The sequence below is a fragment of the Triturus cristatus genome, chromosome 3_2 (assembly GCF_964204655.1).
Source record: "Triturus cristatus chromosome 3_2, aTriCri1.1, whole genome shotgun sequence".
Classification (NCBI taxonomy): domain Eukaryota; kingdom Metazoa; phylum Chordata; class Amphibia; order Caudata; family Salamandridae; genus Triturus; species Triturus cristatus.
In genome coordinates, this window is record NC_140584.1 from 83,464,849 (window position 1) to 83,481,987 (window position 17,139).

The 17,139-nt window shown below is 47.8% G+C and overlaps 1 protein-coding gene across 2 annotated transcripts in view; it reads right to left on the reverse strand.

Annotated features, from left to right (window-relative positions):
• Window positions 1-17,139, reverse strand: part of CLASP1 (cytoplasmic linker associated protein 1) — a 1,312,099-nt gene that overhangs the window by 1,017,334 nt on the left and 277,626 nt on the right. The window lies entirely within an intron of this gene.

Sequence of the window (17,139 nt, forward strand, 5' to 3'; positions counted from 1 at the left end):
AACGGAACTCCCTCTTCCTAAGTCCCACTTCTCCTCCTTCATGAATAAAAAAAACAAATCCGTTCACAGCACCAAAATCGCACAGGGTTTACACCCCAGGTTAGATACTGTGTCAAGCGCTGCCCGGTGTGAAAACAAAGAATTTGATAAACTGAGAAGTATGTCACATGACAAAATAGGGCCGCAAACAAATCTGAGCCCCTGCTGTTAACTTTAAACCCTGGTGTGCGCACGCAGACCGCCACAGCAACTCCGAGGTGAACTCACAGCAGCATCCTGGGTACGCAGCAAACAGTACACAACACTACTGCCCTCTTATGTTTGCCTTAGAGCGTTTGTAAAGATTCACTTATCGATCGTAAGATGTGAAGGGCAATGTTGTAAAAGAGCAGGGAGGGTAGGGAACAAAGAATGTGCAGCGGAAGATACTGTGTCAAGCGAAGCCAGGTGTGAAAACAAAAATTTGATAAACTTAGAAGTATGTCACATGACAAAATAGGCCCGCAAACAAATCTGAGCACCTGCTGTTAACTTTAAACCGAGGTGTGCGCACGCAGACCACCACAGCAATCCCGAGGCGAACTCACAGCAGCATGGTACACAACAACACTACTGCCCTCTTATGTTTGTAAAGATTCACTTATCAATCGTAAGATGTGAAGGGCAATGTGGTTTGTAAAGATTCACTTATCGATCGTAAGATGTGAAGGGCAATGTTGTAAAAGAGCAGGGAGGGTAGGGAACAAAGAATGTGCAGCGGAAGTAGGACGGTGGGATGGGTTCGGGGTGTCATGGAGCACTCTGATGTTATTGCTAAGCTGCATGTGAAGCCTGGGGTGTTATGGAGCATTTTGATCTTATTGATAATGTGCATTAACAACAATCTCCCCATGCCTAAACAAAAAAATAAAAAAATAAAAAAAAGCATTGTCCGCACGCACACCTCGCGCTTAAAGTTTAAAAAAAACAAAAAAAAACACACGCCATGCGGAGCATGGCGCGCGCGCGCGCTTGGGGGCGGGGGAGCAAATTCCAGGCGGGGGAGCGGGCCCTTTGAAGTGCTCCCAAAGAGGCGGATTGCATGGCGGCACGATGCACGTGCTAGCCAGGCAGTCCGCTTTTAGGTACGAGAGCGTAGGCGCATAAACCTGGTTCCCTGGATTGAATGTAAGTGAAGTAATGCTTTTACGGGGCCTTCGCAGCAAAGTAGTATTTAAATAAAGCGTATTAATGCTGCCCGGAGCTGTGCGACGTATTAATGCTGCCCGGAGCTGTGCGAGCTGTGGGAGGGGTGCATTTTTAAGCGTGTCATTCTATTTGAAAAAACGATAAGTTGTGGAGGAGGGTTCATGTTGTGAGAGCGTTACCCTAATAAAATCCAGTTCTTGAAAGTAACTTTTTGGTTGTGGAGGATGGCAGAACTCGGAGCCTCTTATGTTTGCCTTAGAGCGTTTGTAAAGATTCACTTATCGATCGTAAGATGTGCAGGCCAATGTTATTTGTAAACATTCAATTATCTATCATAAAATGTGAAGGGCAATGTTGTAAAAGAGCAGGGAGGGTAGGGAACAAAGAATATGCAGCGGAAGTAGGAGACGGTGGGATGGGTTAAAAAGAAAGAAAAACAAACCCGGCTGGAGCGTGGCGCGCGCGCGTTTGGGGGCGGGGGAGCGGACCCTTTGAAGTGCTCCCAAAAGGCGGATTGCATGGATGCACGATGCGTGCGATAGTGCGCGTGTTAACCATGCAATCCGCTTTTTGGGAGCACTTTTCAAACCCGCTTTCAATAGTCTCGCTTTGCGATCGCTTACGCGATAGCAAAGCGAGACCTAAAAACAATATGTAAGGGAAAGAACTTACAATAAAACTATCATTCTGCAGTGTACGTTTGTCCGTAATCTAACTTTAGGGCACATAAAGTACACATTTTCAAAATCTAACTTTTTTTGAAATGTTGACGTTAAGAGGGTCTAAAATAGCTCTATATAACTTTGTCCAGAAAAAAACGCACAAGTAAACAGCTAAGAAAGATCCTATCCCGATATCATGATACTATGGTTGGAGGTCACTGCCAGCCAGCTTGAGATGGGTCCTAATGAGAGTAAAGCCCATTGCTCACATACTAGGTAGTAAATGACAAAAACCACAGCGGTTGTGTGCCTCTCAGACCACTGTGCCCCGGTGCTACTTTACTATTGATACCTAGTCCCGTTCTCCCAGCTAAAACTAAAGCTATAACTAAACCAGAGTGCAATCAGCCATGTGCTTCGGCGGTCGTTGGGTGAACAGGTATTCATACATGCTGTTGTATCCTGTGTTTGTGTATGAGGCCTCTAGTGGTCCTCGGCAGATTCTTTACAAGTATTATGTAATCTGGAGGGTGTGACTGGGAGTGGTTAATAAAGTTTGTGACGCAGTGCGTTCAGCTAACTGTTGCATGCTGAAGAATAAAGACGTGCGAACCAGAGCTCAGTGTGTGGCGTGGTCTGTTACATGTTCACAGGCTGGGAAGGACGCTTCAACTGGCAACCAGATAGAGTCCCCCTCTCTCTGCCAACGATATAAGACTGCTCTCGCTGAAAGTTTGTCATGGTCCAGCAAACTGCTCATGCGTGCCACATGCACCGCAAGAAGCGGTCTACGGTTGGGGTATGTGGAATCAAAGCGCAACTCCAGCTCTTGAGAGGCCCTCGAAGAGGGTGAAGGCCCTACAGAGGAGCGCAATCAATGAGCCTGCCAAAAAACTACTGGTAAGGCTGAAAGAAGAGATACTGCACCACAGCATAACACACAGCCAGCACCGATACAAAGCAGTAATGCTAGAGACCGTGACAACCAGGTATAAAAAGGCGCTATAGGCAACAGCCAGGTGCTAGAAAGTGCCAGTGGCAGAGACGACCAGGTGAAAAGAAACGCTAAAGGAAGTGGCAGCCAGGTATAATGCACAAAGTCAGGAGCGGTGAAGAGCACATGCAAGAAGCAAAATCATAACTCGCCCTGAAGAAGGAAGATGGCATCCCCCCGACCTCAGCTTGGGTGCGACGAGCTGAGCACCAATGAGCAAGCAGGCTGATGCTTGCAGAGGTGTCACCAGGTCAAGAGACGCTGAAGGACAAACGTCTGAACAGCACACACTAGACCAAATGTAGACCAGAAAAGCACCCAATACAGCACGGTCGTGCTCCTGAAACCACCACCTCCTTTCGATACCGCCAAAAAGTAGAATATTGGAACCAGATGGACTGCCTGGATTGAAACGTTCTATGACTTCATAGGTGCTATGGAAGAAGCAGATGAATAAAAAGATCACCAATTATTAGAAGAACCTTGCAGGTGGCGGAGTAATAGAAGTGATAAAGAAGATATCACAAGCTGATGAAGTATCATACCGTCATTGGAGGCGAAGTTCAATACAATGCTGAATGTCGACTAGGAAAGGTACTCTTTCAAACAAGCAAGACAGCAACCTGGTGAGACGATGGATGAGTTTGCTGAGAGATTGTATACGCTTTTAAAGCACTGCAAGTTTAATTAATTCAAAGATGAAGAAGCTGTGCATCTTAAAGCTATGGATGGTTGCCTCTCAGATTCCTTCCAACGGCGCATGCTGAGAGAAACCCTCAGTTTGGAAAAAAGAGCTCATGGCTGCAAGTGCGGCTTTACATGCTCATCAACAAGCTGCTGATATGGAAGTCGGAACAACCCAAAATGAATCAGCGTTGAGCATGAAAAGTAAGCAGAAACACAGGTCAGTGGCCCACTGAGTGATGTCTCTGAAGAAAAAGAAATTGTGCTTACACTGTGGATTCTACTTTCCACATGAAGGTACATGTCCTGCCAGCGGACAAATACGCAAAGGCTGAAGGAAGGAAACAATTTCATAGTTTGCAAAGCCAAAGAGAAACAAAGTGTTGCCAACAGACGAGAAGATGGATGCCAGAAAGGTACTCTAGCGACTCCCACAAAGCCAAAAGGCAACATCGACTAAGGGAAGTGGAAAGAAAACAAAGTTGATCGTTATCAAAGACATCTTCCAATGGTTCGTTGACGTCATCATTGAGTGACAGTGAGGAAAATGGATGTGCGATGGGGATGCCAGTTACAGACCAGGGTGCACATGTAGGATTGGCCGCTTGCAAGGAAAAACATCTGAAAAAAATTGCCACATGAAGCAACAAAGTTCAGTTGGGTATTGTCCTAAAATCACGGTCAAGGTGAATGATTGCCCTACAACTTTCATTATAGACAGTGGTGCATCAATAAACATGCCGGCAGAAAATGATAATTAACTGTCTCCAATACCATGTCTCACACTATTGAGAACAAAGGCGTTCACCTGGGCACTTTCTACACCCTTACAGAGCAAAGGATCCTGAGTGGCGACCATGCGGTACAGGAAAACGGCCGTGCAAGTGCCAATTCATGTCCTCCTAGGTACTTCGTAGAGTGCAAGCTACTGACAATGGACTGATCTCCATTAATTACAACTTGAATGCTCATTCTGAAGTAGCAAATCAATTCCAGACATTGTTTCATGGGCTTAGGAAACTTAAGTCAATGAAGGTACAACTTCACATTATTGAAGATATTCGCCCAGTTGCATAGTGACCCTGTCAAATTGCTTTTCACATACAGGAAGCCATTGAAAAAGAACTTGAAACACTGTTAAAGCATGACATCATCGAGCACGCTACTGGTCCGACATCGTGGGTTTCACCCATTATTGGTGGTGCCAAACACAGAGAGTGGAGGTTCAGTATGCTTATGTTGATATGCGACAGGCCAACAAAGCAATCGAAAGAGAAAGACATCCAGGTCCACACATTGTGGACATGATCACGCAGCTGAATGGTGTCATAGTTTTCTCCTGCCTTGATCTGAACAAAGGTTACCATCAACTTGAATACGAAGAAAACTGTAGGTACCTACTTTTTCAACGCATTTTGGTTTGTTCAGATATAAAAGACTCCGGTTTGGTGCGTTGTCTGCTGCAGAAATCTTTCAAGGTGTCAGTCGTCGGTTAATTCAGTTTGTCACACATTCTTTTAACTACAGTGATGATATGCTGGTGTTTGAGGCTACACAAAAGGAACATAACAAAGCACTCACACAAGTATGCCATCTGCTTGCTGATACAGGTCTCACACTAAATGCTGAGAAGTGTCAATTTCACAGAAACAAGACAAATTCTTTGGCCATATTTTCTCTGAAAAGGGAATGACCCCGAAAAGGTACAAGCATGGTCATCTACTTGCCCTCCAGAAGATGTGACCATGCTGCGATCCTTCGTAGGCATGGCAACCTACTGCTTCAGGTGCATTTATGATTTTGCCACTGTGAGTGCCGCTCTAAGAGAACTAACGAAGCGAAATGTTCTGTTTGAATGGTCATCTGAATGTGACTGACGTTTCAAGAACATAAAACACGCAATTGGAAATGCAACTGAAATGGCTTATTTTAATCTGAAATTGCATATAGAGGTTGTAGTGGATGCAAGCCCGGTGGCCTATGTTAGTCAGAGTTTATCTCATACTGAACATGCTTATTCCTCGACAGGAGGAAGAAAACTTCGCTGTAGTGTGGATGTGTAAACACTTCCATGTGATTCTGTACGGAAAGCATTTCACCCTTGTCGTGGATCATCAGGCGTTGCTCACGTCTTCATAAATCCCAAATCCAAGATGCCCCCTCCCATCGAGAGGTGGAAGCTGCATCTATAGGAGTATGATTACATTATTGTGCACAAACCAGGGAAAGATCAAAACCCAGCAGAGCACTTTTAACGAGTGCCACTACAGCATCATAGTGCAATGTCCAAAACGGCTGAGGCGTACACCAATTTCAAAGTAAAGTCAAGTGTACCTGCAGCGCTTTCTGTTGAACAAATTCTGGCAGCTACTAATACTGACAAAGACATGCTTAAACTCCAAGAAATCATTGCAAAACAATCATGGAGGAAGCATACTCTACCTCTTACAGATGAAGTTGAGTACCAGAAAGTCATGAATATTCTATGCTATTCCCAGGTTTATGTTGAGCGCATGACTACCCAAGACGGGCTTCCCAGCACTAAAAGCCTCTGCTTGAGTAAGACTGTTTAGGCGTACGGATAGGTTTTAAGTTACTTTCTGAAGCTTAACAGATTGTCATTGAGCTTTAGACTGGTAGGTAAGGGGTTCCATAGTTTAGGAGTGAGGTAGGTGAACGGACGGCCACCACCGTCGGCAAGAAGACCTAATTTGTTTGATTTAAGTTCTCAGTTGGCCTGGTAGTAGTTGATAAGGTGGTGGAGGATACATCGGCCTACTTTGTGTTTGGCGTGATGAGTGATGCAGAGTACCTTGAACTGAATCCTTTTGTTTATTCGCAGCCAGTGAGGCGTGGTGAGCACTGGGCGGGCTGATTGAGGCTTAGGAATACCCAGTAGTATTCGGTCAGCACATTTTGGATGGTCTGCAGTTTGTTAGTGATAGAAAGTGGGCTACCTAGGTAAAGGAAGTTGCCATAATCAAAGCACAGCAGTATAAGGCCTTGAACTACTATTCTGTGCACTTCCATGGGGAGCCATTTAAGACTTTTTTCCAAAGCTCTGATAAGGCCGAAACAACTGGCTGGTTTGGGGGTGGGCGATCACCTAGGGAAGGGGGCCAGATAAATTCGGACCATAGTGATGGATTGTTGCCAACTACCAGGACTTCAATTTTTCCCTGTTTAACTTTTTATCCAGTTAGTGACTTGCTCTAGACATATTTTTAGTTTTTGAGAAGTGGAGCTAGCATTAGGTGATAAGGAGATGATAATCTGGGTATCATCTGCATACTATTCTATAGTAAAACCTAGGGAGCATATAATGTCAGATAAAGGGCAGACGTACAGGTTAAAAAGTGTGAGGCTACGGGAAGAGCCCTATGGCACTCCACAATTTAAATGATGGTTTATCCAGCAAAAAAGTGCTTCGCTGACTTGGAAGCTCATATTGTTTAGGAACGAAGCTAGCCATTTTAATCACCTGCCTGTGATGCCGGCTTCTTCCAATATGGCAAGAAGAGTGGAGTAGGAGACTGTGTCGAAGGCTGCGCTTAGATAGAGGAGAATCCGTGCAGCTGACCCACCCTGATTCATGACTTTTTTTTAAGGTCCTCCGTGACCATCAGCAGTGCTGCTTTGGTACAGTAGCCTCATCGAAAATCTGTTTAAGTAGGGTGCAATATGTTATCTTCCAGGAACTCCGAAAGATGGGTATTTATCGCCTTCGCTAGGATTTTGTTGACAACTGGAAGCAACGAGATGGGTCTATAGTTTTCAATCAGCTAGGAATCAAACAATAACTTTATTAGTAAGGGGCATATGATAACATGTTGCCATGCATCTGGGACAATGCAGCCATCTAAGGAAAACTTGTATATATCTGCCAGAACAGTACGAATGACATCTCCTCATTTCAGGAGGACGTCTAAGGGATCGGGGTCAAGCAGGAACCCTGATTAGACCACATGTGATATATCTTTTTTTCCTCAGTAGGGGGAACGTGGAGAGCTCGGCATTGGTTTTAACTGAGGACTTTCCATTGGTTTTGTTATTGTGATCTAGTGGTCCTCACAGAACATCGTAAATGACTCTGACTCTACCCAGAAAGTGATTCATAAGTGACTCACAACCCACCTCAGGAGGTGTCAGGTTTTATGAATGAATTGACAATAGTATAGATTTCCTTGGAGGTATTTGAAGACTGACTGATCCACCTAAGCTCTCTGGATGGCTTGTTGGTATGTTCTCAGAGCTTGTTTATAGGCCTGTTGTACGAGTTACTTACCTGCGGTAACGATTGTGAGAAGTTGGCCTGGTATATGCTGTCCACTAGTTATAATGGGCACCCTGTATCAGTCCAAACAACCCCTTATTGGTTATAGGTTAAAGACAACCTTAATTGAAAGTTATCCTAGTGGTAGCTATGGAGAGCAGCCTTCAGGCTAAGTCTTGAAGGAATGTAAAGCAGCTTGTTTTACCAGTCTGTAATCTCTTGAGTGGCTAAATGAAAGACAACCAAACCAGGTACATATATAAAATAATTGTATTTATTTCTAAACACACCCTCCTAGACTCTTTATGAGACTAGGAGGTCAAAACACATAAGTTACACTTCAAATATGACAGTAATAAGCACAAATACACGTCGGGCCCTAGGGGCGAGCCAAACCATATACTAAAATAGTGGTATAAGAACCACGACTTAACTAGACACAAGGCCTAGAGCCTGTAGAATTGCTGGGACCCCAAGGAACCACCCAAAGTAGTGACACAGGGGACCCATGGGGGCCGTGTACAGTGTGAGAACACAGCCGCGAGCTCCCGTTGGCTTCTATGGGGAAAGTCGCAGTTAGATTTTTAACGATTAGGGACACTCAGAAACGAGTCAGGACCAAACCCTTTGGGACTTAGGAAGTTCTAGGGTCAACACCCACGGGAGCACCAGAGTACTCGTGTTACCTCACCCAGGGAAGCCGGGTGCATAGGTGTCAAATGGTGTCGGGTCGCGTCGTCGATTTCAATGGGAGCTGGCGAAGAAGTGCTGCTGCCGGGAAGATGCGGGAAGATGCGAAGTGTCCGAAGAGATCCAAGCCTGGATCGAAGATGAGAAGAACCTGAAAGCAGAGGGGACAGAGTCTGGGTCACTAGCCAGTGACCAGGAAGGCGATAGGCAGATGCCCACCGATGTCGGGTGATTTCAGGTGAAGAAGGTGAAGCTTGACTCTTCAGCCACGAGGACCAGGAGGCGTCGAGGACGACCAGGAGCTGGATTCGAGCTGTCCCACGAAGGATGTCGAGTGCTGCAGCGTCGGTGCCCGGATTGGACACAACAAGCCTTGGCAACAGCAACCCAAGTAGAAACGAGAAAGATGCTTCGGTGCAGACAAGCAGGGTCTGAGGGACTCACCACTTGGTAGGGAGTCGGGGCATGTCTGGAGCAACCAGGGAAGCCCAAGGAAATTCAAAGTTACCACCTCAGGGACCCACCAGTCGACGGACCAGGGATCCTCGAGACGAAACACAAAATGGCAGCCCACGGGTCACTTGGGGTGAGTAGGCCGACAATCTTCGGTGGATTCGGTGCTCAAGGTGGGGGCTACAAGTCAGCCCAAGCACGACTTCAGGAGACGTCGAGAATTCAATGAACTTACAAAAGTGCACGGTGACCAGGAGTTCCAGTTACATGTTACTCACGAGGGCTGCGGGTCCCAGCTTTGCTGGGGACTCGGGTCGGCCTCAGATGTCTGCAAATCCTCTTCCTGGGCTGCAAATACTGCAGAGTCCGGCGGGAGCTTCGGAAATGCAGACCGGCAACTTGCTTCGTTGGTGCCTGCAAAGCAGGGGAGTCACTCCTTGACCCCAAGGGAGATTTCTTCACTCCTCTAGTCTTGAGTAGAGCGTCGAAGTTCCAGGATTCAGCTTCAGAGTTTCGTCCAGGGATATCTAAAGTTCTGGTAACAGAGGTTCCTTACTTATACCTAAGGAAGGAGTTGGACTAGCTCTGGGGACCCACCTATGGGAGGGTTTGGAAAGAGGGGTGGCTACACCCATTTCCTTTGTCCAGTTTCACGCCAGAGCAGGAGTTTGAAGCCCCTGAACCGGTTTGAGCTGGACTATGCACAGGGAAACCAAATGTGCCCCCAGTGCAGGACTTCAAAGAATTCAGAGAGTGCTCCCACCCAGCCCCAATACACAGAAGTCTGCCTGGGAGGTGGTTACACCTCCCTGTGACAGGAAACCTATTGTCCAGGCCTCCCCTGCCGGAGTTTCGGTCAGCAGCAGGAGGCCAGACCCGTGTCTGTGGCTGCAGCATCCATTTTGTGATGCCAGGGCTCTATTAAGTTTCTACCGGCTATACCAGTGCTGCCATGTCTCTCCCTCTAGAAGAGTGGGATCATACTCCCACACCAGTTACTGGTGTGGGGGTATGATTCCAAGGTGTTTGACACCAAACACGACATGTTTCCGAGCAGCCAGTCCAAAGTTAGCATTTACCGTTTGGTTATAATGCACTTAAGAGTATATGGTCAGGCTGCACCACTGACAACCCCGGAGAAGAGATTCCGGAGGCTGCAGAGGGGCTCAGCACATGCCCGGGCACCCTCTCACATACAACCAAGCACTCTGCCTTCAGGATTGTTAAGGCCTGCCATAGGAGTTACGGATAGGTTTGTATGTGCAGTGATAGGTGAGGTATAGTGAACCTATACTTCAGTAAGGGGTACCTTACCCAGGCTGCAGTAGCAGACCTGTGGTGTCATTTTGGGTGGCTTTCCAGGGGTGGCATAATACATGCTTCAGCCCCTGGTAGGCATCTCGGGTACCTATGCCCTGGGTACATAGTGTACCATATACTAGGGACTCACCAGGGTACCTCAGGAACCAATCTGTGGGGTACCTAAAATACATGTAATCAATTTAGAGAGGAAGCAGTTAGGCTGGGGCCCTGAATAGCAGGGTCCCAGCCAGTCTAAAGTCGAAAAACAGTGAAACACCAGCAAAAAGTGGGGGTAAACATGTGAAGCAGATCCTACTCTCCTACAACGGTGTATCTGGTAGAGACCTTGCCTAGCCGCAGATTCCTTAACTTAGAATATCCCCAGGCATCAGACTGGATCTGGAAAATTCTTTGCAGTATCACCTCCGAGCGCCGGAGGACGGTGCCACACGACCCCGCCCTGACGTCGTCCACGTACGTGACGTCGGCGAGGTCATACAAGTCCCTCCCGGTGTGCTGACGTCTTCGGAGAAACTTTTCCGCAGCACAACGCGGAGCCCCCAACAAAACTGTGAAAGTATGGGAACAGTGTGCGAAGGATGAAAAATCCGCAAAACAAATAAGGCGGATGGTGCAAAAAACCATCATAAAAAAGACAGCATCAGACTGTCTACATATAAGTGAAAAAGCAAAAGTGGAACAAAGCTGTGAGAAAGAACCCGCAAAGTGAAGCGTAGACCCGTCCCAAAGTGCGAGCAACAATGGAAGAATATCTCAACAGACAAAAATCGACTGTTATTACCATGTAGGACCGTGCCGTCCAACAAGGACGGAGCACAGAAAGAACAGCAATTTACTTCAAGAAGGTATGAAAAGACTGGCACTTCCCTTAAAATAATGGAAGTGTGAAACAGAGCTTAAGAGATCTTCAAAGAAGATGACTATATAGGAGACAAGAGCCCCTAGTCAATGGAGAAGGCGGGAGGGAGGGAAGACAGCAGGAGAAGAAGAATCTCCTGATGACAGTGAATGAAAAGGCACCAGCTACAGGAAAAAGCCCCTTGGAGGGAGTCAGCCGCATATGGTAATTCCAAAAAGGGCGCAACTATGTTAGCACCCTTGAAAGAAAACCAATGGCAACTGAAAGTAGGCAAGAGGAGAAGCCTACCTGGCAAGGTTCTCGCAGAACGGGGAGGATGGGTGGGCGTTAAGGAATCTGCGGCTAGACAACATCTCTACCAGATACCAGATATTTATATATCAATCAAAGAAGGGTAAACGAGCCACGACCATGCAACATGGGTGTTATAGGAGCACACCTAGTGCATTATTGGCAGGTGGCAGCCGCATTTTAAGTGTGAAAAACACCATGAAAACCTCCCAAGGAGGAGAATGAGGCACATAAGCAAGATGACCCATGTTGTATAGAAGATCGCACCAAGTCACAACATCGAACACCGTACAATGGCAAGGTAAGAGCACTAGGGGACGCATACAGTCCAAAGGATCTCTAGGCCCACATGACATAAAGCGGACCTATATAATAGCATACAAGTACCCCACTTGGAGTATGGACACCCGAAACAACGGGGAACACCTCTTAGGGCAAACCACAGTCAGAGGCCCAGACACAACAACCTGTGGTACACTGCCACAGGAGGCTTACAGCCAGCTCAAAACGCATAATGCATCGAAAGGATGCTAATGAAAGGGTAACCACCCCAGAACATGCGAAAAGAAGACCTGGGAAACATAGGCTTAAGGGGGAGGGAAAAAGCCTGCAAGGAGGCGCTGAACAGCCGATTCAGTGTGGGCATCAAACAATAGAACCCCATCAAAGGGAAGATCAACAAGTCGCTCCTGGATATTCTCCGGGAAGACGCTATCCCGCAACCAAGCATGGCGCCGCAAGGCAACCAAACCAGTCATAGCTCGGCCTAAGGAATCGGCAGTATCCAAGGCAGACTGGATCGTGAAATCAGCAAGCTCACGGCCATCCCAGAGAAGATGAAGGAGGTCAACACGAGCGCCTTCAGAGGTGGCCGAAAGAAGAGACTCTGCAAAGGCCCACAGGGCAGAGGTACCCGAGCCAAGACACACAATGTATTCAGTGAACGGAGGGCAGCACTAGTGGAGGCAAAGATGTTACGACCCCACGACTCAAGCCATCTGGATTCCTGGGAGGGAGGAAGCATTAACTGAGGCAAGGAAGGGAAGGCAGTTTGCAAGACAAACCCCTGCACGTCTGGGTAAACAAATAAGCAAACTGGATCATGTGGAGCAGGACGGTGGCGGTGCAAGACAGAACGAGCCACCAGATCACTGGAAGCTGGCCGAGCCCAGGTGCCCAAAAGGGCATCATAAAGAGAAGCTTCAAAGGGCAGAAGCGGCTCCACATTCCCCGACCCATGGTGAAGGACATAAAGCAGGGGGTCCACAGGCAAGGGGACCGAAGAGGGCTGCATGTTTAGAACACAAGTGGCCAAGGAGACTACTCTAAGAAACGCCGCACCGGCCTCGGTAGCCCTCCGAGGAGAGGACAGCATCTCATCTGTAGGTGAGGGCTGTAAACTAAGTCTTCCAAGACACTGAGGGTACGACCAATGCCAAAAGGAAGGGAGCCCCATTGACGAATTGGGGTCCAGATGGGGCTCCTGAGGAGGCGGGGATCCTGCTGGGTCCACAAATTCTAAGAGGGGCACAGGCAAGGATAGAACTCTCTCCAGAAGCTTCCAGAGAAGAGTCAACAACCCGACGTTGATGCGGCACCAAAATGACTTCGGTTGGCGCCGACCCCGCCTCATCCGGCGCCTACTCGGCTCCATCCGGCGCCAAGTCGGCCCTATCCGGTGACAATTCCAAGTCCACCACGGCAAACTCTGCTTCCGAAGAAGGGGATGGCGCCGGGGAGGCAAGCCTCCGGTGCCGCACGAGCGCCGACTCAGCCTTAACCACAACAGGCTCCGACTCCAAAGTAAGAAGCGGAGTCGGAGCCGGGGAGGCAAGTTTACGGCGCCGGAACGGCGCTGACTCCGGCACCGGGCAGGCGGAGGAGGTGTGCTCGAAGCAAGGCTTTGAGCACCAGCAACCACCTGCGACGCCACAGGGAGCCCCACGGGACTATGGGGTGCAGCAGGGGTGCTATGGGTCGTAGAGGGGACCCAGCTGGGCCACACCCTGACGACACCATATCTCCTTCGTCCCTGGAGGGCAAGGGCTTATTTGGTGCCGAGGGCGAACCCACTGGCGAGTCCATCGGGGACCCCGTAAGTAGCGGAGGCCCCGAGGACGCCCCAGGGACAGGAGAGGACCCAAGGGAGGCTGCAAAGCAGCGGCATAGGCCTCCATTTGGGTCAGAGTCCCCGCGCCCGGATAGGGCGGATAAGGGAGGGGTGACTCCCGGGGGCGCACGTCCGGAGGGCTCCGGGAACTAGTGCCCCCAACAACAGACGGAAGTGAGGCCAAGGAACTCAGCGACATGCGCCGCGACTTACCCATAAGGAGCGAACAACGTCTCCAGGCCCCAGAGGGCGACCAACGCCACAACTGAAAACCAGAGGGGCCTGCCAGCGATGAGGAGGCCGGAGGACGAGACGGCTCTGACCGGGACAGGCGATCCGAAAGGAGCTTCATCCGGCGATCCCGCAGGGACTTCAGCTTGAGGTGTTGGCAGGCGTCGCAATCCGTCGATTCGTGGTGTTTGCCCAAACACCACATGCAGATAAGATGTGGGTCCGTCGCGGAAATTTGCCGCAGACAGGAGGTACACGTTTTAAAGCACGAAGGCATCGCACACTGTTCCAGACGCAAACCGTCAAAAGGGGCCTGAAAACAGGCCAGAGGAATCGCTTACTCCGGATCCGCGTTGCACGCGGAAAAGAAGGAAACTGACGTCAGTGCGCCGGGAGGGTCTTATATGACCTCGCGGACGTCACGTACTTCGACGACGTCAGGGCGGGGTGGTGTGGCGCTGTCCCCCGGCGCGCAGAGTTGCTGCTGCAAAGAATTTTCCGGATCCAATCTGATGCCTAGGGATATTCTTAGTTAAGGAATCTGCGGCTAGATGTCTCTATCAGATTGAAGAAATCACTGAAGCGAGCCCTCTTTTTCGCACCTTTCGCATGTTTTCTTTAAATCTCTTAGCTCTGCAGAAAACCACTGGACCTTATTTCGAGATTGTGGTTCTTTACTTGATTTTAAGGGGATTACTGCATCTAAGGTAGTGTTGACCCAATCCTTAAATGCTGTATAGGATGTGGACACATCTCCAGCTAGCACTGGGGCTGAGTTAAGCAAGGCCATTTCCCAGCTACTCATGTCCAGTTTGGGCCACTGTGGGTAATCCTTGTCTGCAGTTTCTCAGGGGTGTTTATTTCTATTTGTGGAATGCAGAAAGTAATTATAAAGTGGTCAGACCAACAGCCTGGCAGAGGGACGTCTGTTGTCACATGTGAGAGGTTTGTAAAAATTGGGTCCAGTATATGGCCCTTTTTGTGTGTGGGGGGACATGATCAATTGGGAGAACTGAAGTGCTGATAAATCCAGTAGTAGATTAGCAGCAGGTGTGCCGGCTTTGTAGGTTTACATCGCATAAAAGTGTGAGGTTGGCGGTTTGAAAACTGTAGGAGACAAGAATATCAGGCATGACTGAGACGAACTGTGAGGCAGGCCCTGGCGGGCGGTAGACAAGCAGCCCCAAGAAAGCGTGGGTAAGTGAGAGCTTTATTGAGAATGAGAGTCTTTAGCATCCTGGGATTTGAACTGGGGCGTACCTACATTCAAGCTAATTTTAAAATAAGTTTGCAACCCCTCTACCAATCTTATCAGCCTGGTAATTCCTAGCGATTGAGCTGCCAGGGAGAAGTGCTACAGCTATGTCTGGACCGTACTCATCTTTGAGTCAGTTTTCAGTCGGAAAGATGGCTTCAGGGTGGTTGTCAAATAAAAAGATGAATAATTCGAGTTTGTGATTTGGAAGGGATCTGCAATTGATTTAGAACATGTGCAACGGCTGACACGGTGTCCTTTGTGAACTACTTGGCTTGACTCGCCACTGAAATTCGGCCGGTTTCAAAGTGAAATGACATGTTGCACACTTATTAGTTGATGTGAAGGGTCCAGGGAGTGGCAACAGGGTTCGTTGGCCAAGCAGTTAAGGAGTTTCAAGGCAGCCGGAGAGTGGCTTATCCTATCTGTGACCCCAGCTGAGCGCAGATGGTCTTTCCTTAGCTGTGCCCGCTACGCATGTCCACTGCACATTCGTGAACATGTAGGACATCGTGGCATTGCCACAGCCAAAAGAGCCCTCCGGGATCAAGGGTGCTTCCTGCATTTTGACAAACAAATTTAAAGGGAGCTTAAAGCTTGTCATCTGAATAACTGCCTGTCTCCCAAAACGACTCAGCACCAGCTGAACAGGTCTGATCTACCTAAGCAAGCTTAGAAGAGGATTGCGACTGACTTCTTCGGACCCCTCAATAGGGGACATCATCTCATGGTAGTTGTCGATGAGTACTCATGCTTTCCTTTAGTGGAAGACCTATAATCAACCACAAACGACTGAGTTATCGAAAGGGTAGATGATATTTTCACAACCTGGGGTATTCCCTTCATTCTGAAATTTGACAATGGTCCACCCTTCAATAGATCAAAGACTTTCTTAATCGTTTGAACATCAAACATCAGAAAAGTACTTTGAAAAGGGTGGTTCAGCACACTGCACTGGAAGACATCGACCTCAAGTCTGCTTTACGCCCAGCCCTTCGTGCCTACCATTCTACTTCTCATTACCACAACAGAAGAACGTTCTGTCACCTTGCTGTTCAAGAGAGCTCTTGGAACAAAGATACGACAATGGACCACCAGTTGGTTAAAGGACCCTGACGTGATTCGTGACACTAACGCCCCCCACGAATGCTAAATTAAGCTTATATGTCGATAAGCACTCACTAGCTCGAAACATGGTTTTCGAGAAAGGAGACCGAATTCTTGTCAAGCAAAAGCACATACACAAGAAGGACACTCATTTTGGTGCTGAACCGCTAAGAGTTGTGTCGAGCAAAGGAAACGTAGTAACTGCACAATGGTCTTGAACATCCATAACCAGAGACTTGTCATACTTTAAGCCTTTGCCTCAATGTTTATCAGCTCCAGACCTCATGAGTGAGGCAAGTCCACCTGAGTGCCCAAGTCAGGCATCCAACTCTCCTCCAGAGATAACCGATGAAGGCGCCCCTCACCTATCTCGTACAACTAGATCTGAGAGACTTGCACAGGCACCTTGATGAATCATCGAGTAGTTATAATGTGTGTATGTACATACTTTTTATTTAACAAAGGAGAAGATACTAAGTCCTGTGTTCATATGTATGAGGCCTCCACTGGTCCATGGCAGATTCCTTACAAGTATTATGTAATCTGTTGGGTGTGGTGAAATAAAGTTGTGACGCAGTACATTCAGTTAACATGTGCATGCTGAAGAATAAAGACTAGCAAACCAGAGCTCCGTTTGTTACATGCTACCGAGCTGGGGAGTACGCTACACATGGCAAAAATCCTGATTTAGCTTCCTAAAAACAATGCTAAAAATATAGATTAAAACATGTAGTAAAACCTAAAATCTTAAAAGCAGTGTGCCCTTCATAAAATCATATAGAAAGTCAAATTGCATTTAAAAGTCAATATAAGAAAGCAGAATAAAAAGGATTGGATTTGAAAACAATTTAGCAAGTAAAAACATGGCAGAATAAAAAAAAAACGTTATTGCTAGAAAATGAAAGATTTAATAATTGTTTCTAGAAGCGCACAAAATATTGCTGTTCTCAGCTACCGCAGACAATGTTTCCGTTGGCACCCATCTCAATAGTTTCAATGAATAAACATGCTCAAATCCC